Raw genomic sequence first — 26793 nt, 5'->3', positions numbered from 1 at the left:
GATAGCTGTTTTCATTGAAGGTGATAGAGTAGATCCCTCTTCACCTATCAGTCCAGCTGATTACGGTGGTGAGTGCCAATCTAGTGTTAACAGAGGTAACATGATGAATTACTTTTGGACTCAAAGTATTTGAAATAATAAAAGCCTTAAATGCTGGCAGTCTGTGTCCTGCTACTTACTACCAATTCTGTCTTCTAAAGTGACTTTAGTATTTATTGTTCAGTGAGTTAAGATAAGAGTTTGCATGGGGTGTTTTGTAAGGATTCAATTAGCCTGCATTGTGAGTTAACTGCATTTGCATGGTAATGAAACGTTCTTTCAACAAAATGTTGGAGGAAAACACACTAATTAGTTTTTTGAACAGTACCTGACATTCATAGGGCCCAATGGTGGCATTGGCTAAACGCCTGCATGACTGATGCTCCTTTTTAGAGCTGGCTAGCATTTTTATGTCCATGAGTTTATGAGAAAAACAACCAAAAATACCCTGTCCCTAATCCCACAACAGCTTCTTGAAATGACATAAAGCCAATTTAATAATTTCCAGTCATCCCTGTTATTCCTCTCTGGCTCCCTTCTTGTGCTTCCTCTGATATACCAACTGCTGTTTCTTTTCACTGTTAGGGACCTCCATGACTTTTCTTCTATTATTTCTTGCTCTATTTAAAAAGATTACTCCTATCTTCTAGTATCCCTCCATGATATTCTATGCACTATTCACCTGTACTGTAGGAATCACCACGGCAGCAGAACAGATGCCAATAAGCTGCTGTCTTCTTTTTTCCATTCAAGTGGCCTTCAAATTGCTGACCAGTGAGAGAAAATAAGTTACAACAAAAAATAGGCTGGCACAGGTTACCTTCCTGCTGGGGTTTCTGAGAGCAGCACAATTGTATTTAGCCCTTTCCTTAGGGGAGATGAGCAGGTGCCAACCTATTCCACAATGAATAGCACATCAGAATAAATAAATCCGAAATATTCTTTCAGCCACCATCACTTCCCTGAATAAAAAGAGATTTTATCTTCTAATCATATTTTGCACAAATTTGGTCCCACAATGTTCTAACAGTTTTGTGTGCTCTTTTATTTTTCACTTCCCCATGTGTTCATTCAAAAGCTTTTTGGTCATAAAAGCTCTCAAAATCTCAGGTGCATTTATACTGAGGAAAGTCTTTATGCAGGAATTGGTTGCCCTGAAATTTTTATGCTATCTTTTCTGTGTCTGTAAATATTTCTATTTTACAGTCTGGAAACAGCTGCAAACAAGATAACTAATGAAAAAATTGCCACAAACACAATAAGTCACACTTAGTGGTCAGTTTGTAGCCCTAGCTGAAGAGAAATCTTTTGCATGCGTGAAATTTATGTTACCTTATCATAATATACTGCTTCACAGATGGTTGTTTTTTGTTTTTTTGTTTTTTTGTTTTTTTTCCTGAGATAAAACTATTTACTAAGATAGAGAAAAGGATAATAGTTATGAATATATATAGTTATGAATATATAGATGTATATTTGAATGTATATAGCAGGTGATGCAGAAGCAATTGCTCACAACCACCTGTGGAGTAATGCTCAGCTAGCTCCCTACAGTGAGTAGAACAGAAATGAACTCCTATCCCTTTCAAAACTCTCTTTTGCATGATGTTGTATGGTAGGAAATATCCCTTAGGTCAGTTTAAATCAGCTGTCCTGATTCTGTCCCCTTCCATTTCCTTGCTCCACTCCCAGACCTTCACTGAGAAATTGCAATGGCCTTGGTTCTGTCCAAAATTGCTTAGTGGCACCTAGAAACATCGGTATGTCATCAACATTGTTTTTCTCCTAGAACCAAAACATAGCATCATATCAGACACTGAAGAAAACAATTTGGCTCCAGCTGAAACTAAGACAATATCCAACTTTATCCCATGCTATTTATATCATGCACAGGTCCCACAGTTTCTACACGTCCTAACTATTTTGCATCACCTATTTAAAAATATATATATATATATATATTTAATATGCAATATACATATACATATATGAAATCATATTATACCAGTATTCTATGGCCACTCATGCACATTGTCCATGGTATTCATTTAGTTCATATCTTTGGACTCCATCTCCCTAAAAAGTCCTTCAATGCAAGAGAGATGATTCACAGTCTTGGGTTACTTTGTGCTGAAGCTAGTTCTAGTTCCATCAGAGTTCATTCTTCTTTAACCTGGGTGATTCCTACTGCAATAATCTTAACAATATATAGTGACCATGATAATGATGACATGCAGTATCATGTAGTAGTTGCACATCATACAATTTAAATTGTTGGCTGTTCTCATCCAGCATCAAATGACCTTGAGGTACACCATGGACATCTGCATCCGCACTTTCAGCCTAATATGAAAGAAAGGCACTAAAAGCCATCAGGAAAAGCTATAGTTGTTCACTCACAGGCCTGACCTAAGGGAGACCTGCAGCCACCATCTGTCTGGATGTAACCAATGACAGAGTTACCTTGGAGACTATCCCAAAAACTTCTCCCATTGCTATGACGATTTCTTAAACAAGATGGTGCATACAGCAACTGCAAAGGAAAAAGAAATTTGCTATGATTAGGTTTTATTTCTAAGATAGTGAGCTGATGTAAACAAAGCTTGGGTTATCAGTACTTAGTTGAGCTACTGCATGCCCTCACAAGTTACTTTCTGCAATCAATTCATCTATTATTTGCTGCTTAGCTGATGGCAAGCATTTTAATGTCCTTATGTCCTGTCCTTATCCCTAATCAATATAACAATTATCTATACTATCTATTCTGGATGGGAGAAAATAACAAATTCCTTCATTCATTTGGTAGACTAAAATAAAGTTACAATCCATACTGTTTACTACTGATTACAGTATTGCAGTTTTTAATGTTTTCATAATGCACTGATTTTATAGTACTACTTTTAAACTGGTTAAAGTTACAACTAAGAGGGGCATAAGCATACATCCTTTGTGAACAGAATGGCTGCAGTATGATTGAATTAAACATCAAGAACATAGGGGAAAAATCTATTCTTGATGCTGTGCTTTTTTATGTGATCACTGTGAAAAATGCTCTGAAGCCTGGTCACTTCTGGGAGGACAGGAACAGACATCTGTGGGTTACTGCAGTGAGCATGTTGCAGCTAAGCCACCTGCCAAGCAAGCTACCCATAAGTTGTTTGATTTTGAATGGTGTTGTTAGAAGACTGGCTGAGGAAAGAGAGTTTGAAGCACAATGGAGAAGAGTGTGTTCTTATTATTGTTCTCATCCTCTTTTATAAATTTATTTTTTATAAGAGACTTTTTATTAAGGAATGTCATGACAGAACAAGGGGAAATGGTTTTAAAGGGGAAGAGGGTAAATTTAGAAGAAATATTAAGAAGAAATTATTTACTGTGAGGCTGGGGAGACACTGGGAACAGATTGCCAGAGAAGTTGTTGAAGCATTCAAAGCCAGGCTGGATGGTCCTTTGTGCAACCTAGTCTAGAGTGAGGTGCCCCTGACTACAGGAGTGGGTTGGAACAACATGATCTTAAAAATCCCTTCCAATTGAAACAATTCTATGATTCTATGATTATTTTGCCTTATTTCTTAATGTTTGCATTTTGCAATAATATTTAACAGCAACACAATATTTGGTGCATTTTCTGAGATGGAAATCTTCTCAGTCCTTAAAAACGCCAAAGTCATTATATTTTGTAGGAGACTTTAGGTATAAATAAGTAGCTATAAGGCATAATGTTTCTGTCCAGAGCTTCAGGCAGAACCTAGGGCTGCTGTGCTATTCTGGAAGAGCTGAAGAAACATTATGTGATTCTTTCTTTTGGTGAGTCCTACCGCCTGGGTCCTCCAGCTGGGTCCTCCGGCCCTCCTTTTAAATCAGCATGTCTTCCTAGTATTGCTACTAACTGTGGAGTGGGGAAGGCAGTTCCAGGAGGAATTTCAAGCTTTTAAATTAATTATTAAATAATGGACACTAACAATTTTAAGTACTGCAAACCTGCCTTTTTTTTTTTTTTAATTCTTCTTCATATAAATTGAATCTTATTTATTTAATTTTGGGGTAGTTTAAAGCTCTAATCATGCAAGCTCTACTGCACATAACCCTATACAATCTTAATAAAGGACTGAGAATTTTAAAACTGCTCACAGCTTCTCTTTTTCACTTGAATTTTCTCAAAATAATAAACAGAAAAGTCTAATTGTTTTGACAAGCTCCTTCAGACACAGGCTTTGGGCTGCAATTTGCCGTAATTTATTGGTACATTCTTTTCTTGAAGAGGAAAAGGCTGAAACAGGTCCTAAGTACTTTCTGCATCATGAAACAAGTCAGTTGAAAAAACCCATATATATTATCTATATATTCTATTTATTTAGTAAGTTGGTGACTTAGTCTATACTAATGAAGTCTACAAAGGACTGTGGATCACAGAGAAAATTTGTGATCATCTGTCTGAAGTATAATGTGTTATTTTTATTCAGTATTTCTAAGATCACCAAGACAACTATTAGGAAATGAAGGGAAAATCAGAGCCTCAAATAATTTTGATTTTAAAAAGAATAAGAAATTATAGAACTTCTTTGAATGCATTTAGAAGATGGCATGTTTCACAGCAGGGATTTTCATGCATTTTTTATTGTTAAATTTCTTACTGAAAGCCACGCTAATGAAAGGAGATGTAGTATCCTTGTATGCAGGGTTATTATGCTGCTGTTTAAAATCCCACTGTTGAAAGTTTTGGGATAGTGAATAGAGGCCTGTTAAATGCATTATATGGTGGCTTGGGGAGTAAATCTGAGAGAGGATAAATGATCTGGGCTCGGACCACTGCAGAACTGGCTAGAAGAGAATTTTTATTTATCTTTGTCCAACTGACCCTTTGTGTACAACAGACACTCATGGGGAAAAAAAAAAAAGAAAAAAAAAAAGAAGTACTGAACAGTATTATAGAAATCTTCCTAATGATTTGACTTTCTCCATACCTCGACTGGACAATTTGTGTGATTTCTCTTGTGCTATGGAGTAATGACATACCAGATGTTTAAATGTTGCTTCAGAACTTCATTTTCAAAAGGCATTTGTGGTTTGTAATTCCTGATATAGGCAGACTCAGCCAGAGAATGCTCTTGTAAGGACTCTGTGCTCTGAAGTGCACTTAGAAATCTTTGCAGAGTGCGCATGTAAACACAGCAGCAGGGTTTAGGGTCTATTGATCCTGAAACTAGAAGGCATTACACTTTCAGGGATCATTTCTGTTGGTAACTAGTGGACTGTGATCAAAAATGTCTGGTGACAGAAGCTACGAGGAGTGACAATGTGTTTCCTCTCCTGAATATGGAGGGCTGGACTAGATGATCTCCGGAGGTATCTTCAAATATCCTACAACTCTGTGATTCTATGACATTACTTAAATGCCTTCAGCTTGCTACAGCCAAAGGAGAAATGCTATAAAACAACACTAATCTTGCTGATCAGTACCTATAACCAGATATCAAATGTGAAACAAAGTTGAATGATAGTAACTAAAAAACCACACTCAAGTCACTGTGGGCATCTAGAGATGCTGAGTTTCTTTAGCTGACTGTATTTCTTAAAATGTGGAGAAGGAGCAGTTTGTATTAACAGAAATTTCACATTTAGAGATTCAAAATTAAAACCCAGTGCAAAAAGCTGACAAAATTTAATGATGTTTAAATTATATTCATTTGATCATGTACATTTTGATTTAAAATAACATTTCTATCTAGGGAATTACTGGTACTAGAAAACCACTTAGGGTGCCTAATCACTGAACAAGGCTACACTCTGGTACCAAAATGACTTATTTTCTTCAACTTACAATATGCACATGGTTCTAAAAGATTTTCATCTGCTTACTAAAAGTTCAGGCTGCTTTTAATTGCCAGGGCAATAGCTTTCTTTCAGACTAAGACTGGCACTCCTCTTTCTTTAAAATCTACTTCAAGACTAAAAAAAGATAACTTAGTTAAAAATGGATGAATACAGAGGACAGTATAAAGGTGAAATGAATAAGAAAGTTAATATAAAGTGACAGTGTGACTTAGACATAAAAGATACTTTTTTTTCAAACAGCATTTTTTATCAAAATCTTTGCTACCAAGTGTGCTCAGATTGTTTCAAGTGAAATAATATTAGGTCACTGAAAAGGGAAAATTGAAACATCTTTGCCAAAATCTGCCCTTAGAAGTATATGCAGAACTTATAAGGGCAAAATCTGGGAGAAGACATTCTTTCCATGGTACTACAGCAAAAATGCCCTTTAAGTCAGTAATGGAAATCAAGGAGTCTAATTCCAGGAATTTGTATAGAAGAGGTGAAGTCTTTCCAACCTTGTGATAGAATGCGATGTGTTAGCTAGAAGTCCTGGTCTGCAAGAGATTTCACTGGAAATGGAAACATCAAAAAATCATATTTCCCTGCATGCTTTTTCTCCCAGGCATTATCTATACTAGAATCAGTTTGGTAACCTAATGCAGTTTGCCCAAAATAATAATATGTAAACTCTTTAACATGATGTGGACCTTTGTGAAACTGAGAAAACACAGTCTAACTGCAACAGCTGGAAGTTGTGCCTTCTTGAACCTCTGCCTGAGTGCTTCATCTATCCTCTTCAGTCTTCAGGTTGCAGCAGTGTTGTGGTGGTTCTAGGAGACAGATTATATACTCGGAGGCAAGAGAAAGGGAATAGAATGAGGAAGAAGAAAATTATATTTCAGAAGTTGTTAGAAGCTACTAACCTAAATTTTCTCCTTTCTGAAAAATGTTCTGACATATCTAAGCGTTGTAACAGGACCTCTGCCTCAGTCAGTCTCTTTAGGGTCATTCACTGTGAGGATGAAGGAGTTATCAAAAACAACTAAATTGTCAAGCCAGATTTCTTCACAGTACAATAACCAAGGTTCATTATTTATTTAAAATTGTTATAAAATCTTGGCCGGAATTGTATACATCTCAAAAATTGCTTTTGATCCTGGATGCAGTGAAATCGTAAGTTATTCTGTCATAGAGCTGAACAATAACTACACATTTTGCTTCTGGTTACTGAAAAATACTGTTTTAATTTTTCTCCATCTCAATTCATGATTTTGAATATTGAGATGTATGAAGTTGATTTCAACTAGAGAAAATTAAATAGAATTTTGAAGAAAGAGGATGTAAGAGAAATCTGTTACTTACTGAGCTGAGAAAGAAAAGAGAATTACCTGGACCTAACTAATAGTTTGTAAATCCCAGAGTGTCTTGAGGACAAAACCATGGTGCATAGATTCCTCTTGAAATGGATGTTGTACGTATGAACATTAATCATGTCAATCTACCACATACAATTGTGGATGTGATCATAGAAAAAGGCTTTATAAAAATCACAGAAAAATCAATTTTAAAAAGGATGTAAAATTTTGTCAAAGTTCTGAGAAAAGACTGAGAATAAAAGAAAATTCATAAAAAGTAAGAGAGTAGAAAACCTTTTTTTTTTTTTATGATATTACTGTAATTCAAATAAGTCTCTGAATCTGCAGAGAGAAAACATTTCTGAAAACTACAATTACAAATGCATATAAAATACTGTCTGAATTCAGCCCAAACTTCCTCACTTACTTTGCCTGGTAATGGAAGCACAGTGCAATATTAAATGAGTTCTGTCATACACGCTCCCTTTGGAATACAGGGTGAAAAGTAATTTTATAATATTTCATTTTCTTTGGCAGCTTTAGCTTTAAATCCACATTTAAGTAGCTAAAACAGAGCTTGGTTTTGGGAAATCGAATAAGATATTAAGTGCCTGTTTGTCCCATTGTCTTTAACAGGATTGAGCACAAGCTTGAAAGCTCAACAAAAGCTTAAATACTATTTTGAATAGGGAACCTTGAACTGTTGTATTTAAAACTAAAACATCAGGCCTGTTCGTCCTTCAGTAGAGACACTGGTTAGTGGTTATGAATATTGTTTTGCTAACCACATTGGAAATCTCAGGCAATGCAGCAAACTATAGAATCCTCTTATGAATTGAGGATTTGTGTGCATGTGTTTTAGAAGAAACAAGCAAAGACAAAAACAAATAAACAAAGAAAAAAAACCCCACAAAAACAAAACAAAGAAAAACAACAAACTAAAAGAACTAAATAGACAAATAAATTGCCCACTTTAGGATTTAAATGTTATTGATAAGACTTTGATGTTCATAACTTAATTAGATTTATGCTGCATTGGGGAACCATCAGAGAACACATGATGAGATGAATGAAGTAGGGATATAAGTATACATATTTGTTTTACATTTGATTCTACTTGGTTGGCAATATTTTTTTCTGCAAAGCTGACTAGATAGTACAAAAAACCTCTTTGAGGAAAAAATATGAAAGAAAACACTGTTCTCAGGCCTTCTTCTTTCACACCTCTTTGACAGTGTGAAGAGACTGTAGAGATGGTGTAAATAACAGAGAAAAATTGGGCTTGTTAATTACTACTGAGCATATTACTTGCTCTCATGAGTAATTCCAGTGGAATCAGGGTATAAATCACTGTGCTTGGTTGTAAATGTTTTCAAGACTGGGAAGTCTTCTGAGTCTTCTGGGATATTTCGCTGTATGTGTGTCAATTACACTTTTACAACTCATCTCTCTTGTGTGCATTTTCCCAGCAGCAGCTCCCTTTCCTACTAAGCTATGCTGGCCCAGAAGGCCACGAGATGTGCGTATTAAGCAAGAAGACAGTGCATTATGCTCAGAAAGGTCTTAAAAAAAATTTAACTGTTTTTAGAGGTGTGGGGTTTCTTCAATAAAAGCTTTGTTCTGCAAACCCGTTATAAGAAGTTTATGACTGACCTTGCTACTTTAGCATATGTTGAAATCTCTCAAAGGAACAGACATGTAAAATGATGCAATGCCCACTCATAATAGTTTTATTCAAAGGATAAAACTACAGATTTAGGAACAAAGTGCTGGGGCAACTTGACCCTTTCTCCTTTATTTCTGGTGGTATAAATTAGTATAAAGACTTACATTATTTAAAAATGAAGAATAAGAAAGAGAAAAAGAAAGGAGACTACCCAAAACCCACAGAGGTTTTGAGAGTATAAATAAATGTCTGCACCTGGCACGCACCTGCTGCCTGAGGGATGAGAGACTGGAGAGCAGCTCCTTAGAAAGGGGCCTGGGGCTTCCAGCTGACACCAAGTTGAATCTGAGAGATCAGTGCATGCTGGCAGCCAAAGGGGCCAACCGTTACCTGGGATGCACCATGCCAGAACTGCCAAATGGGCAAGGGAAGGAATTGACTGCTCTGCTCTCTGCTGTGTGGCTGCACCTTGAGCACTGGGCACTACAGTATATGGATATAAAACTAAGACAGAGCTATCAGACATAGGGTTTGGATGTTGAATGGCTCTGTGGAGCCAGAAGTCGGACTCGATGATGCCCCCTTTCCAACTTGGGATATTCTGTTCTGTGTGGTTCTTTTTAAGTTTTGAGGAAAGAATATTGTATGCTTTAGGAAAAATAGTCTGGGTCTATAAATCGAAAGGCTTTTGTATTTATTTTTGTTTTGTTTTTCATTTGCTCTCAGCACATGTTTTTCAATTTACAAACAGAGAAAAGACAAGTTAGTATATAAATGTTTTGCTGCCATTGTACCTCACTAGCAGTTTCTCATCGCAGACATGGACTCTGTGAATTACCAGTGAATTTCCATTCTTGTATGATGTTGATTTTTTTTCTGTTACACCCCTTCTTTCTTAGCCTATAACCAGAACATTACACTGTTACACAGGCATATGCCATTGACTATAGGAAGACATAGTTTAGTGAGCATTTAAGCTGGTTCCTGTTTTAGGTAAGTTCTTCAGATGAAAATTAAATTGTTGCTCCCTCACTAGAGAGAAAAATAAAATCCACACAGCTACATCTGGAACTCAGCAATCTCATCAGAAGACTGGAAAAAATCTATTCATTATTAGAAAAATTGTCTATTGTTAATAGAGTAAGCAATGGATTCCTGTTCTCATTTCAACTGGGAATGAAGCTGGCTTTTTTGTTTGAACAGAGGTGGCAAAAAGCATTTTTTTTTATTGAACTCGCAGAGCATCTGCTTGCACAATCAATCCAAAATATCTTTATGCATAGTACTAACATGCACTGGATTGAATTTTTTTTCTCTGTAATATGCCAACTAAACTTGTCATCTGTACACTGACAGCCTATATCTGAACATAATGTGATCTTGGGACATATTTTTGTAACCTTGAGTGTCTTCAGAGTGGATGGGTAACTTTTTATTTTTTCTTTTTTAGCTGTTTTTTTTTTAAAAAAAACATTCCTCTTTAAAAAACAAACAAACAAACAAAAACAAACAAACAAAAAACACCTGAAACAAGATTCAAAAGTTAAAGTTTCCAATTTATTGCCTTGTTAAATTTATGGTTACACAAATTTAAAAAACATCATTTTGAGAGGTGGAGAGGAAGATTTTCTTAATCTTTTTTTCTTCTTCCCCTTCTCGTTTGATTTTTTCAAATGTTTTATTTTTATTTTCACTTTCTCGAGAAACCTACAAGTGATTACAGAACAAACCAATTGAATGAGGAAGATTTATTTTCTTTTCTTACAATTTTTTTTCCATAGACTGTGATTATCTCTGCCTTATTTAAGATATAAAAGCATACTTTAACAATTTAACAACTCATATTATTTATACACATGCGTAAGAAAAATCCAAATGCAATGGGTCAGAATTACATATGATATCACCTAGAATTGCTCAACTGACATTTGGAAGATACAAATTAGACAGGATAAGGTACAATTGTTATTAATAGCAGTGCAGAAGTAGCTTGTGTCTGAAAGAGAAAGCACCCTTTTGCACTTACTACAATACAAGAGAACAGCACTTCAAATTATTTATGTCTTAATTAAAAAAAGCAAGACGAGGTAAAAGGCCAGCAGTCATAGACAAATGAAAACGTGTGTCGAAAGTCATATGGAAGATTAACACCTGAAATGTGATTTAAACCTATATTTCCTGAGTCTAACACTTTCTACTCTACACACATTCCCATCTTTTGTTTCATATTCTTCACTGTGTGACATGCAAGTTAAAACATCCTCAGTGCTTTCTCAGCTGTGCGTAGTCTAATATTTAGGAATGCATGTACATTCACACAGACAGCAAAGTGCTTGATTTGCAATGGGATACGAGAGCACATAAATGACTAGTGAAACACAAGGTACTGTCAGTGCCTGTAAATACCAGAGATGCGTGCAATAGAGGTGACTACATAAGTGATATAGATGCACTGTTTTGCAGGTGCAGTTTTGCAAAGCCAGGTGAGGGAAAAAGTCACAACACATGAATCATTTTAGCTCCTGAGTATAACTCTCTGCTGTCAATTCCAGTTCTGTTTGTCATCAGACAAAGACACTCAAGACAGTAAACCATTACAGCTCTGCATTCTTCTATCCCCAAGGGGGCCTTTCTAAAGAGGCAAATTGATTTTTGCCACCAGACAGTGACTCATGCATACAAACTAGGAGAGTGCTTATGAATCCCTATATTCATTTCCCCATGGTGCTTGGTAAGGTGAGTTGTTTGCCTGATTTGTTTAAGAATATGTTTTTTGGGAACGAAACAAAAGAAAGCAAAACACAAAACCCTAATGTTTTTAACCCCTGCCTCAAGAATACAATATATCTGTCAGCATAAAAATAAATGCTTTCATTCCCTATGGAGAGATTGCATTTTTGGTTTACACAGAATTGATATGATCAAATAGTTTTCCATGTGGGAGGGGTTTTTAAACCAATCTTTACATGACTATTTCCAGGGGAAACAAACAAACAAACAAACAAACAAAGAAGAAAAAAAGAAACAAATCCCAAATAAAAGGTTTTGTTGTCTGCAGTGATATTTGAAATTATTTGATGTGCCCTAGGGTGCCCAAGGTCTTTGCTGTACCTACGTAAGACCTGTATCCTTCCAGAGGAACAATTGGAGCCTAGGTGTGCACTCTTGTTCCTATAGAAACCTGTAGAGAAGGGGAGAAATTGACTCAATTAACTCCAGCAGATAGCAGCAAAGAAATTGAGAGCACACTAGATAAACTAAGCATATCTCCGTTCAAAGTCTAAAACTGACTTTGTCTCATTCTTCAAGCTTAGGGATCCTGGATTTTCATACCTCATTCTTCTTGATACGAGCCTCTTTGTTTTTCTTCCTTTTGTTGCTTAGGGTTATTTTTCACACATTTAATGAAAATATATGTTGTTCTAAAAATGCTGATATTATAATTCAATGTTACTGAGAAAGTTTTAGATTTAGGTTAGATTTGTAAGTTTTCAGTGGCACAAAAAGAATGAGCAGAAAAATCATCACCTACACTGTCAGACGTGCAAGGTGCACTGTAAGTTGCACCTATTGATAGCAGATAAAATGGGCTTGAAGGGATGTGGAGATTGGAGAGAATAGAGATTAGCTTGTGAAGGCTGCAACTACGTTGCTTTTTGTTGTTCATACAACAATACCTGCATGCCCTTTTTGCTTTCCAACTTCTCCCCTTTTTTTTTTTTGTTTTTTGTTTTTTGTTTTCCTCATTGATAATCACAGAATGCAGATAATGTTAATATATATAAAGATAATGTATTTCAATTTTTTTTCACTTCTCTGCAAAAATACACATCCCAGTACTGAATTTAGCTTTTAAAAAATGACTTATTAATAAAAAATATACAAATTCACCCAAATCTCCCATCTAAAACATATACATTCAACTCAAGCCTAGTGCAATGTGATACATATTTAAACCTATTATATAGCACATGAAGCAGGAACATTCAATTATTAAAAAAAAATAATATATGTAAATTAATATAAAAGTTAAAAATGGTCCTTATTTATGCTGCATACAAGACAGTCAGATTTTGGACCACGTGGTGTAGCTGGTAGAATGCGTTGGACACCTATGGAGAGATCAAACTGCCTTGAGAAGAGCTACCTAGCCTGTATAAAATGTCGTAGCTCTTTTTGTCTTAAGCTAAGCCTTAATGGTTAATACCCACTGAGGACTTCATCTTGGATGAAAAGCTCAGTGCAATTGGATGGTCAGCTGCTGGCAGAAACAATGCACTCTGTGACTCATAGGGATCACATTTCAAATGCACTGCTATTATTTCATCTGATTTAACGGGAAATGTGCTACACAACACAGAAAGCTTTCCACATAACAAAGTAGTAGAAAGTGGAAGTTACATATTTATATCACACAAAGTTCCCTGGAAATGTAATGATCTAGTACATATTTTTCTTTAACTTCCACATACTCCAGATACCTAGAAATTCTTTTATTTTTTTCTTTCTTCTAGATGTTTTGTATTCTTAGTCATTCCTAAATTCACAAAGATCTTAAATATTTTGAAATGCTCACAGATCCTATATCTCAACTAAATGTGAAACATAAAACAGTTACAAAAAGTCAAAGGCGACTTTGTATGATGAAGACAGTTTTATGTTTACTGGTATAATATTGGACCTTGAATTAAAAAAAAACAGATAAATACTCCAAAGAATGAATGACTGATGGAAAAGACTGAAATAAGGAGAGAAAGAAAAATAAATCTGCACACATCTATTAGTGAGCTTTTAAAAATTACAGAGGAGCAATTGGGATGGAAAAAATATAGAGATAAAATTTGAATAGAGGGAGAGAAAGAAAAAGCTGCTGCGAGACATGGGCGTGAGTCAGAGGAAAATAAGATACAAAGCAGTCAATAAATCAAAAATAATTAATGAAAGGGGAAAATAAAGAAGAAGTGCATATTATTCTTGTTAGAAAGGAACTACAATGAAGTTATGAGGACAGAACAGAAACTAAATAAAATCTTTGCATTGATTTATGCCACATATGTGAGAGGTCATAGTTTGTATGTTTTCATGAGAAGACTTCATTGCACATTTTTAATAGGGATTGGAATAAGAAAGAAAAATATTCCAAGTCCTCTCCTCTCCTCGTGATATGTCAGCATCAGCTCATTGCCAAGCACTCACAGCCACTCACTCACTGCCCCTTGCCAGCAGGATGAGAAAAAATAGAATGGCAGAGAGTGAGAAATCTTGTGGGTCGAGATAGACAGTAAGATCACTTACCAATTACTGATATAGGCAGAAGAGCCTTGCTTTTGAGAAATTTAGCTTATTGCCATTTAATATAAATATTTGAATACTGATTTTGGATTTGAGAAATAGAAACAAAAAAAAAAAAAAAACAAACAGAAATACTTACATGCTTAGGGAAAACACTACTCCTTTGCCTCACCAGGCTCAGTTTTACCCCAGACTCCTCCCTCCTTGTTACTGATACAGGTTATACTCAGCAAGACAACCTGTACTGCGGGGAGTGATAGTTTTTTTCTCCTGGTCTGGCCCTCTTGTGCTTTTCCTTTGCTCTGGTGTGAATCCTTCACAGGCTGCATAACTGCTCTGATTTGGGCTCACTGATGTGCCCACGCAACAGAGTCAACCACTCCTTTCATTTTTTTATCATCTGCAATCTTGCTAGGGTTGCTCTTTGTCCAATCATCAAGATCATTAATAAAGATGTTAAGCACTATTGACCCTGCTGTTGCCTCTTCTCCAAGTGGGGATACTATTAGTGCCTGGTTGCCAGCTGGAGTTTGTGCCACTGGCCTTAACTCTCTGAACTTGGTTGTTCAGATTGCTTTCAGTCCATTTATCTAGTCTGCCTGTATCTGAAAAGTCCTTCTAGGCTTTTATAAACCCTAGATTTTATCATTTCAAAGTTATGGAAGACAATGTTAAAAGACTTATACAGGTGCAATAAAATTTAAAAAACAAAAACAAAAACAAGCAACTTCAAATCTAAACTGAAAAGAAAGGTGAAAAAAATCCAGCAGAAAAAGATTCCCCTATCTATATCTCTATATATCATAGCTAGGAACAGATTAAGTGATTTTCCTAACACCTCTGAGGCCATCTGAGACAGAGAGAGTCATTAAGCCTATGTGCCCTGAACCACTTCTCACATTACAGATGAACTTTTCCACTTTGCAATCATTTTTTTATTTATTATCTACTCCGTTTTGAAGTTGTTCTCATTCAACCACATTTTGGAACTATACTTACAACTGGCCACTCATATCACATTTTTCACAGGCCTGGAAGAACCTGAGTATCATTCTTGCTGCTCTCTTCCCTGTCACACACCAAGTGAGCTGCAGTAGTTGTAAAGTACTGCTGAGCTGACAAGTTGGAGTTGCTGCTGACACTATAGAAAAAAGACTTCCTGAAAGGTTAACACCTACATTTTTATCAAAGAAAAAAATGAATTATTTGAACAGCACTGTCTGGAACTACAGGTCTTTGAGATAATATGAAGAATCACTTAATCCTTCTAAAATCATATTATTTTACCTTTTATATAATCATCTGCTCATGAAAGTCCACCTCACACTTCAAGAACCGTTAGGGCTGGTAGTAGGACTGATGGGGTGTGAGCACAAGTTAGAAAGATTCAGTGCAAAAACAGAAATAAGTGTTAACTCCAGGAAGAAAAATACTTGGATTCTTATACTTTTTGATGGATCCAAACCACATATTTCTAGGTTGTTTCTAATACGCATGAATAAAGTAATGTAAAAATAAAATAATAACAGAAACACTGAAACAAACATAATTAGCTTGCTAAATACTTTTTTTAAAAATAGTAAACATGTTGACTGAGACCATTTTAGGGAAAATATTATAACGGTAGTTGTACCGCATAACTTTGAAATCAATTAGACTTGACTGTTTTTCTCATGTGACGCTTGTAATGGAGCACATCGATCCATTTTGTGCAAGATAAGTACTTACAATTAAATTTAGATGTTGTTATGTTAACAGCAGTCAAATGAAGGGGCAATAAATGAGAAGTAACACCTAACTTAAAAATATCAAAACCTTACTTAAAGGTATAGAAAAGGTTTAACATTTAAATAATAATAATAGTGATAATAACAACAACTACAAAATCAATTATGACCCAAAAGAAAACCCCTAAATAATTGTGCTGTTTCTATTGATGCAAATGTTTGAAAAATGACTGAATCAACATGATGTTAAAGAATTGCCAGTCAAGAGGGCATGGAATATATCACAAGCAGGAAAGCCAAATAAACTCTAACCTCGTAGTCACAAAATATGCTGCTCTTTTCCTAGCCCAAGGATCTGTCTGCACTTAATTAGATTTCCATCCAGTTAATCACATGGCATCTCCAGAAAGCTATTCTAAATACTGGCTGAAGGTAGGGGTATAATCTTGGCTCTATCATGAAAAGGAAAACAAAACAAACAAACAAAAAGGTGCTGCATGGATAGAATTGTGTGCAAAACAAAGAGGTCAGAGTAGAGGGCCATTGGTATGTATGGGGTTGTGTTTTCTGCTTGAGGCATATATTAATTGACAAATGCTCAGCCTCATCTAAAAAAAAAATTATTCTGCTGTATATTCAGGAGACTTTCAAAAAAGGAAAATATAATGTTCTTCCAACTCAGACGTTTAACAAAAGAAATCTGAGTATGCTAAGCTACATATAAGAGGTTTTGTTTCTGTATGTTCCAGGCTTTGACACTTATGCTACAGGTTTCACACTTGATTTTAAAAAGGTAAAATGGAATCATCAATAGACACCCCCTAGAAAAGATGCGCTAGGTGTTTTTTTTTCATGAAACAGTTGCAGCAACTTTATACGGTCTAACTAACTGCATGCACCCTATATTGAATATTGAATTTTACTGTATGAAAAAGCATTGTTTCCCAAACACAGTATATTTCTTTCTTTACACTTCAGTACAACCCATCATTAGGAACCTATGAAGCAGGAAAAGCGAAATTGACAGAAAGGATTCATTTTAAAATACAACTAGATATCACGTTCTCTCACTTGAAACAGAATGAAACAACAGTAATTGCAATGTTAGCTGAACCTGCAGAACAGAAACCAGCTAACCCTAATTGAATGTTGCCTTTGCATTATCAAAAAGGTAGATTTGGCATTTACCACTTTTCTTACCTGAATCAGCACATGCAATTGTCTTCCTCTGAGTCAATTACCAAGTACTTCTGTTATAAATGACAACAGATTGTCAGGAACTCTTGCTCAACAAAAGCAAGAAAAAACAAAAGATGATTAAATTGTTTACTCCAGATACATGATAGTCCTGTATTGGGATAAATAAAATAATCTGTTCTCAATATAGGGATTTGTTCTCAAGAGCAAAGGAGCAGAACAGAGCTGGCAGATCTTTAAGGAAGCTTTCCTAAAGGCACAAGCACTCTCCATCCCTAGATGTAGGAAGTCAGGAAAGGAAGGCAAGAGACCAGCATGGCTGAACATGGACCTGCTGGTCAAACTGGAGAGCAAGAGGAAAAAGCACAGGCAGTGGAAGCAAAGACAGGTAACCTGAGAGGAATATAGGGGTGCCGCTAGGCCATGTAAAGATTGGATCAGGAAGGTCCAGGCCCAAATAGAAGTGGACTAGGCAAGGTGTGTGAAGAAGGATAGGAAAGGATAAGTACATCAACTGGAAAAGGAAAGTCCAGGAAGGCTTACCCTCCCTAGTAATTTATATAGACAGACTAGTAACAATAGACGAGGAGGAGGCTGAGGTACTCAAACACTTTTTTGACGCAGTTTTCACTAGCAACTGCTCCATGCACAGCCCTCAAACAGAAGGAGGGAACTGGGGGATCGATGTCTCTCCTGCTGTAAGCAGAGGTCAAGTTTCATGATCACCAAAGAAATCTGAACATCCATAGGTCTATGAGTCCCATTGAGATGCGTCCCAGAGTCCTGAGGCTGCTGTAATCATCAATCCACTCTTGAAGATATTTGAAAAGTCCTGGTGGTCAGGTGAAGTCTCTGGGGACTGGAAAGAAGATAACATCACACTCTTTTTTAAGAAGGGCATAAAAGGACGATCAAAGATTAGATTTTATGGGTGGACTCTTTGATGGATGAGGAACTTGTTATGAGATCATACCCATTGAAGCCAAGGTCCAGTGTCTGGATGAAGATCACTGAAGAGTTGTCTCCTTCAGGAGTAAGAACTGCAACCAATGCTCTTTAACATCTTCATCAATTATATCAACAGTGGAATTGAGTGTGCCCTCAGCGAGTTTTCAGACGACATCAAGCTGTGTGGTGCAATTGCCATGACTGAAGCACGTCATGCTGTCCAGAGACATGCTGTCCAGAGACAGGCTGTCCTAGACAGGCTTGAGCCATGTGCCCAGATGAACATAATGAGGTTTAACAAATCCAACTGCAAGACTTTGCACCTGGGTCATAGCAACCCCCACTATCAGTACAAACTGGGCATGTAAGGATGAAGTACAGCCCTGCTGAAAATGGCCTAGGTGTACTGAAAGTTTGCAAGCAGGGCATGAGTCAGCAATGTGCACTTGCAGCCCAGAAAGGAAAATATGCATCCTGGGCTGCATCCAAAGAGAGGTAGTCAGCAAGTTGAGGGAGGTGATCCTGCCCCTCTACTCTGTGCTGGTGAGACCTCATCTGGAGTGCTGTGCCTGGATGTGGAGTCATTGACACAAGAAAGATGTGGATCTGCTGGAGTGTGTCCAGAGGAGGACCACAAAAATGTTCTGAGGGATAGAACATCTCCCTTAAGAGGACAGGTTGAGAGCTGGAGCTGTTCAGCCTGGAGAAGAGAAAGCTCGAGGGAGACCTAAGAGAGGTCTTTCAGCATCTAAGGTGAATATAAGATAGAAGGGAACAGACTCTTTAGAGAAGACAAGGGGAAATGGTTTCAAACTGAAGAAGGGGAGATTTAGACTGGATTTAAGGAAGGAGTTATTTACAATAAGATTGGTGAGGCAATGGACTAGGCCCAGAGATGTGGTAGATGCCTTATCCGTGGAGACATTCAAGGTCAGTTTCATTCTGTGATTCTGTGATTCTGTCAGGCTGGATGGGACTCGGAACAACCTGATCGAGCTGCAGATATCCCTGTTTATTGCAGGGGAGTTGGACTAGATGACCTTTAAGAGTACCTACCAACTCATACATTTTTTTGAGTCTATGATTCTCTTCTGTTCAGCCAGAGTGAGATGAAGTCACTGGTGCTGTTTGTGTAAATGCTCTGAGTCTGTGATCTCTGTGGCCAGCTATGTACATATAGATGCAGAAACAGGTCAATACATAGAGATACACATATACATATGATAAATGGATATGTGATACACAGAAATATGATACATGTATTTACAATGTTGTGAATATGAGTGTTCTGTGTACCTAGTGGGAATATATCTCCAGCCACGATATTTGTTCTCTGGAGAGCCATTGGGCTACAGCAGTCTTGATTCTCACTGTCATATCCATTATGGTATATTTTCCTGTAACAAAATGTAAGAATATGCCAGTGTAGTAATGAAAGAGTTAAATCCTTTTCTTTGTCAAGCATCATTTCCATGTTATCTCATCATTTTTTATTTTTTTTCTTCTTTTGGACAATTAGTAGAGAGCTTATACCATTTCCACATTTCAACAGAAACATTTGTGAGCAGGAATCTCACTCAGTTGTGATTCAGGAGATGCAATTTCAGCAAACACCAGTGAAAAGGAATCTGAAGGAAATATTGACTTTTTACATTGAAATCTTCTCTAGCACTAATAAATTCAATTACATTTGTTATGACTAGGATAGAAAATCTGTAGACATACTTGTTTCTGCCTGAAAGCAAAGGGTTGCGGTACATGACCTTTGCATCCAGTTACAAAAAAAAAAAAAAAAAGAACATAGTGTTACCTGTGTACCTGTGTGTTCAACTCTAGTCCTTCTTTGCAAGTGCAATTAACTGCTGTTTATTTAATAAGTTAAAATGCTAGTGATATATGGTTTTGTGTATAACATATTGATAGCAATGTTTGGAAAAAAAAAACCAACAAAACATTTCCAAATGAGACGACCAAAAGAAATATTGTGGTCCAAATTGCATATAAAATAACTATTTCTTTTCTCTCTGTGCAAACAGAAATTGAATGCTGTATGGTTATTTTCAGCTTTGTATTTAGTTTAAAACAAGAATAATAACTCCATATGATTCATAGCAGATGCTAATGACAGAAAACTACACACCTGTGGAGAATGGGATGTTGTAATCCCATTGTGATTAAGAAGATGTATGCTTTCTGCTCTGCAATGAGGATGGATTGTTTACCTTTCCTATTAAGTCTGTGATTAATCACCCAGGTTTGATCTGTGTGATACCAAATGGATTTAGCGTCCCACATTGCTTAAGTAGCATGTTGGTTTGTACAATACCTATTGTTTAGTATTAAGAGATGCTTCTGTAGAGCACAATATGACAATTCTTTTCTTACATAACCTCTATTTATTTGGACAGAAAATGGCACTGCTGTGAATAGAAAGAGAAAACCAGACAAAATATGCCTGGAAAAAAAGAGACTTTTGAGTTTCCATTCCTGAACTGAATATATTATTTCCTTTTACATACTTTTATGTACTATAGTTTAAAGTTCTGTAAATAGGAATCAAACAAGTCTTAAAGAAACAAAGAAAGTTAAATTTTATTTTCTTTTGCAGGAGTATTCTGATGGAATAAGAAATGTCTTGATTAAGGGGCCCATAATTCTATTTACTATATATCCCATTTGTAATAGCATATCTCTGAAATAGTAATTAATAGTACTCATTTTTAATATTATCCAAAATAATGTCACGACTGGTTTATTCTGGGCATTGACCTGGCTAAACTGGGAAAAACCACCGCTGATGAACTGCTCTTGGTAAGCTATCAAGGCAATAATTGAGAGTAATTGGTTGTGGTTTTATCTTATCTACTGGCCTGAACCATGGAATGGAACACTAGCTCTTCATGAATGGTGCAGAGTTAGAAAGTTCTGAGTCTTTGCAAATCTTTAAAGACCCTGTCTTTAGCATATAATGCCTCCGTGCGGCTTAGGAGATTACCTGTCTTTTAGTACATGCACTCCGTACTTCTTTACTTCTCTTACTCACTTTGTGTAACACAGTGTTTGTTGGGTCAGAAAAACTTGAAACCTAACTGGAATCTGAGTCAGTGCTGTGCATATAATTATATTAGTTCACTTCAAAAAAGCAAGATTTTCCTCAGGGGAAAAAAAAAATAAAAACAACAGTGCTTTGGGTCAGGTTACTGCAACAATGCAGAATGTTTTTTCTTGTGAAGAAAGATTTTTTCTGCTGAACCTAAATCCCCTATCTGCATGCTACATTTCTGAAAACATTAAATGAAAAGCCAGGGCATTAGTCAAATGAAACTACGGTGTCTCAGCGGTACAGTCAAGTAAAATTGTATTTTCCATCCAATTTGCTTAGTACAGGCACTTACTTTGAACATATCTCCTACATGCCCTTGTCTACAGAGCTGAGATACCAGTTTTCACCAGATCCTTTTTCTCCTATGCCTTGCTTTAAATGCAAAAGAAATCTGTGTTTCCCCCTGATAGGAATGTGTTCTTTGCAGTGTTGGGTTGGGGAAAACAGAATTCTGGACTCCTGTGACATATGTCACAGCTTGATTCCAGATGTAAGAGAGTTTTTGCTGATGCAATAATCAGAATTAGCTATGGATATAAACCATGGGAACAAGAGAGACTGAATGATCTTTACAATTCTGTGCTGAATAGCTAAATTATATATTTTGAAGAGAATTTCATTTCAATCAATATGTGGGTCAAATTCACTTTTCAGACACAAAAGGGAAGAAAGACACCACCCATTTATGCTTATTTATTCTCTAATATGACTTTGTGTAGTGTCAAAGCATTTGCTGTAGATCTCCTGAACTGCTCATGAAGTGAAGGCAAGATATTCACTGTGGTGCTATCATATTGACATTTGCAAGTATAGAACAAGAAGCTTGTAGTGGCAGTATTTATTTTTTTTTTTTCCATCAACCAATTATAATGTAAAAAAATGTTTTTCTGCATGAAATTAGACTTTTAGGTAGGCTCTGAAACATGGAGTTTCAGGGGAAGAGGAGGATTTTACTGATAGCAGCAGAGTGAAGACAGCACAATATTAAAATTCTTATGAAAATGCTGAGCCTAGTGCCAAACAACAATTTTGGAGTCAGTCATGGTGTTAAGAAACCTGCTACATTTTTCAGAAGGAAGTAAGTTTGTAGACCTGATAACACAATTATATTTGCCTAGATTACATGAACCATTACTTCCATTATCCAGGAGAAATCTAAAGCATACTTTATTTTCTTTTTCTTTTAGGAGAATAGTATTTATTAAAGCTGTGGACAGTTTTTAAAACTGGATCTTCAAAGGAAACATATTAGTAAGATGAGTCAATGACAGTTTTCTGAATCTTTAGTGTACTTTTATAATCTTTTTAATTGTCGTGTTCTCTTAGTACTTCCTCCATTTCAGGAAAGACTGGGAAACTCTTTTCTTTCCCACTGTGTCCAGAGAGACACCTGATTCTTATGTCATTGTAATTTAGATTCTAATAGATGTGCTGACAAGGGTATCAGAAATTCCTTATGTGACTCATGCTATTGTTGGCATAGTCTTTTTACAGGACAGATGAGCTGTTGCTGCTGCATGGAAATGTTTAAAAGCATTCAATCTGAATCACTGAGGATTCTCCCTAAAGTTTTTGGCAATGCAAGGCCTTGTTATACTCATCCCTATATTGGCCATTTCTTCCATTAGAGAAGGCAGCCCAATTTTGTAGCATACATATGTCATGTCTTACCACCCTATTAAGGAGATGTGTCAGATCTGCTTTGAGCTGTTGGAAATCTAGGTGCTGAGGCTGGACTCAGAAGAATGAACAAAAAGAGCTCATTGAGGGATGTGCACTTATCTCTCTCTTTGGCAACAAAAGAACTAAAGTTGAAAAAGGAAGGAAATCTTTGATAAAATTGTTATAATATCTATTTGACCATCTGTTTTAGGGTCTCCAATTCCAGTGTCTTGTTTCTTTTCCCGCAGTTCTGGAATAGGAGAAGAGGTTGAAAAAAAACAGTGGGTAAGATTGAGGACTGTTCATCTCTAAGCAATTACTATTTCAAAAATAGAAGGAAAACACATTTTGAAAGATGATTCTATAGAATATATGCATGTGTACACCTTTGTGCATGAGTGTTTGTGTATGGCAGGATGAGGAAGGGATTGAATACACAAGAAACCCTTGAAGCTCAACAGTAAACATATACCTTTCCAACATGCAGTGCACTCTAGAGATTTATTTTCTTCTTTGACCATGAAGTCCAGACTTCCCATGTCACCGCCTAGAATTAGGCTATTGAAATCCAAAATGAAGGTATTGAAATGTCAGTTTTTTAGAAGCACAATCTTTTAAAAAATGTTAGATCTGAAATACCAGGTACACCCAGTGTATTTGCAAACAAATCTGACTCATTTCTACAAATCTCTGGGAACTAGTAGAGCCAGGAATGTGATTAAAAAAATAACTTTTGTCTCCTATACATACACTGGGCAGCTTTGTTCATGTACATACAGAAGAACTCACTTGCAGACATAACACTTCTGCAGAATTTCATAGCTAAAAATACTTCCACAAAGTTATGAATATTTGAAAATGTATCTCTATCGCTGAAGTGAGCTTTTATTTTATGCATTGCCCTGATGATCAGAAATTCCTGTTGTGCAATGGAAATAGCATTTTTTCTCTGAAAGGCTATCAACTAGAAATAATTTAACACGTTATAAATAGATTGAGATATTTCAGATATGTGGAGGTGTTTTCCAGGAACCACTTCAATTTTACAGCAATTGTAATGTCATTTCCAGAAACACCTTTCCCTATGAACACAAAGAATGCAGCAGTGATACTGACAAAGTAAATAACAGCTGACAAATACTTAGACATGTATATATATTCTCCATAATCACTAGTTATTGCATATGGATCTAGAGGTATTCGATTGAAGACTCCAAACTGATCTACTATCAGTGCAACACTTTGAATACTTAACATTATCTTCTCACCTATCTCCTTACAGAAAGGATGTTACAGAATTGAAAGACTCATGAAGTTAAACAGCCAATCTTCTTATCAATACAGGAGCGTTCTACAGAGTGAATAGTATAGTATATCTTCTGCTATTTGATCTGTGTTAATTATGACGTTTAAAAAGAAATAACATTGGAACTTTATTTGGGAGGACTATCAGCTACACAAGTAATTTTAAAGAATTCATATGCATATGTAAATGCCATACGTTTTCATCTACAGATGTAAAGGTAGCAATGGAGAAACTAGTATTTGCAAATTACAATTTTAACCTAAAAGAGGGGAGATTTAGATTTGATGTTAGGAGGAAATTCGTTACTCAGTTGATGGTGAGGCACTGGAACAGTTTGCATGGAGAGGCTGTGTGTGCCCACCTCTGGAGCGTTCAAGGCCAGGCTGGACTGGGGCCCTGAGCAGCCTGAATTGGTGGGTGGAAATCCTGCCCAAGGCAGGAAAGAGTTGGAATTAGATTATTTTAATGGTCTCTTCCAAACCAAACCATTCTATGATTCAAATTGCAATACGTAGGAAATATTTGTAATATTTTTAAACATTAAAATACTTTAAGACCTCTTAATATTTTAAACTCCTTAAAATTTCCAAGTATCTTTAAGCTTTTTTTTTTTTTGCATTGTAAATAAATTTCTGTTGACCTCTGTTGATATGCATTTGTCATTTTGTTTGAAATGCTCTAATGTATTCAATTAAGTCCACTAATGTCTACTTATGCATACCTTTTGTGACATATATAGAAATACTTTTATATATTTACAGAAGCAAAGGAATAGGAAGAGAAAATTAAACTTTTCACTTTAATTTTAAATAGTTAATATTCACTTATTTTTATGAGATAATTCTGCCAGATTCCTGACACTGCTTTCTCAGATTTGTATTTCAGTGTAAGATCAATTATATGTAGAAACTTCACTAAACTAGTACAGTGCTTACTATTTTCTGTTTTTACAGAAGATTCTGCATGGTTCAGCTCTTCTTTGGAAACCGTGGAACAATTTTCTTACAGGAACCTCAGTAGAGCAGTTCACCTCAACCAAAGAAAGTGCAGCAGCTTCAATTAGCACTAACGCTAAGGCAATGTGGAATTAGGAGAGTTTCAGAAGTGGAATTTGGCTGGTTGGTTAAACTGGTAATTGAGCTTAAAGGTGAACTGTGAGGGTGAAAAAAAAAATGGTGCTCTTTACTGCTTATTTTTTATGAAAAAAAGAAAAGAAAAAATTACTCAAACCTTCTTTTATTTCTCCTTTTTCTCCTCCTTCCAAGAACAGGATTACTTCTCATTACTTCCTCAGGGATAGCAGGAAAAACCCTTGGAGAATTTCTACTGTGCTAGCTTGTGAAGCTTCATGAAACAGTAATGCGAGCATTGAAATTCTTGTCAGTGGCAATACTCAACCTTTATTCTGCAAACATGTTGCTTTGTGTAGGCAGGCAGCCCCACTATGCTACCATCTGTGACCCGTGCCGGGCTTCCTGGAATAAGCAGTGGTGAGGGAATTCAGGTGGCTTGACAAATCATCACCTCTGCCCAAAATTACTACCACTGACTTGCGACTTCTGAGTACTTTTACCTTATTTTAGTGCCATGTGTAACAGGTTATTATAAATTAACTTTTCCCTTAATGATTTCTTTAGATATGATTCAACTGTAATGATCATTTTAAAGTAAAAGAGAGGAGATTTAGATTAGAAGGAAATTTTTAACTCAGAGGATGGTGAGATATTGGAACAGTTTGCTCAGAGAAGCTGTGGGTGCTCCATCCCTGGAGGCGCTCAAGACCAGGTTGGATGGGGCTCTAGGCAGCTGAGCTGGTGGCTGGTGCTGCCCATGCCACAGGAATTGGGACTGGGTGGGCTTTAATGTCCCTTCCACATGAAGTCATTCTACAATTCTGTGATTCTATGACAATTTTATAGCTACTGATAGGTTATTTGAGTTAGAGTGAGAGCACAGCATAACTTTTATGTGATTATTAACACTTATATGCAAAGGCATGCAACACAGAATCTCTAAGAATATTTTGCAGGACTGTGTTCCTTCAGTATTCCTTCTGCTTAGAACAATTTGAACAATCCATGTTCACTGCTATGGATACTTGCAGATAGAAAAAACTTAAGTTAGTGTGCCTTGGAGCATTTTTTGATATTCTATACACTTACTCTGTAACAAAGAATATTTCTTTATGTGTATGCACTTAGTTCAAATGTAATGTCAAAAAATAATTATCAAATCATCTCTTTACACCAAATCCTTAGCTTGTAGGAAATTTAATAGGACCAGATTTTCAGGAAAAAAACTTATTGACCTGGATTTAGAAGTAAAGTCTGCTAAATTTTCTGCTTCTTTTTTCTGTATATGGGTATTCATGAGACCACCAATACCTGCAATGCTGTGGGAAGTTCATGATTAATAGTTTTAAACACTGCTTTTGGCACAGGCTATTGATTCAGTAAGACAATCAAAAGTTACGGCATGTGCATAAAGAAAGGTCAGTTTTACTCTAGTTCTACTATCACTCACTGTCACTCTGGAAACCATTCATGGTGGAGGCCTTCAGGTGCTAACAGAAGAGAGAGGAGGCAATTTTAGTATCTTGTGGGTCACCTCCTTTATGGTGATCTTTACTTGAACTCATAGATTTCCACATTCAAAATAAATAGCTTTTTTTTAATAGAAGG

The sequence above is a fragment of the Tympanuchus pallidicinctus genome, unplaced genomic scaffold, assembly GCF_026119805.1.
Source record: "Tympanuchus pallidicinctus isolate F22 unplaced genomic scaffold, pur_lepc_1.0 scaffold6, whole genome shotgun sequence".
NCBI classification, from domain to species: Eukaryota; Metazoa; Chordata; class Aves; order Galliformes; family Phasianidae; genus Tympanuchus; species Tympanuchus pallidicinctus.
This window is presented reverse-complemented; position numbering follows the sequence as displayed.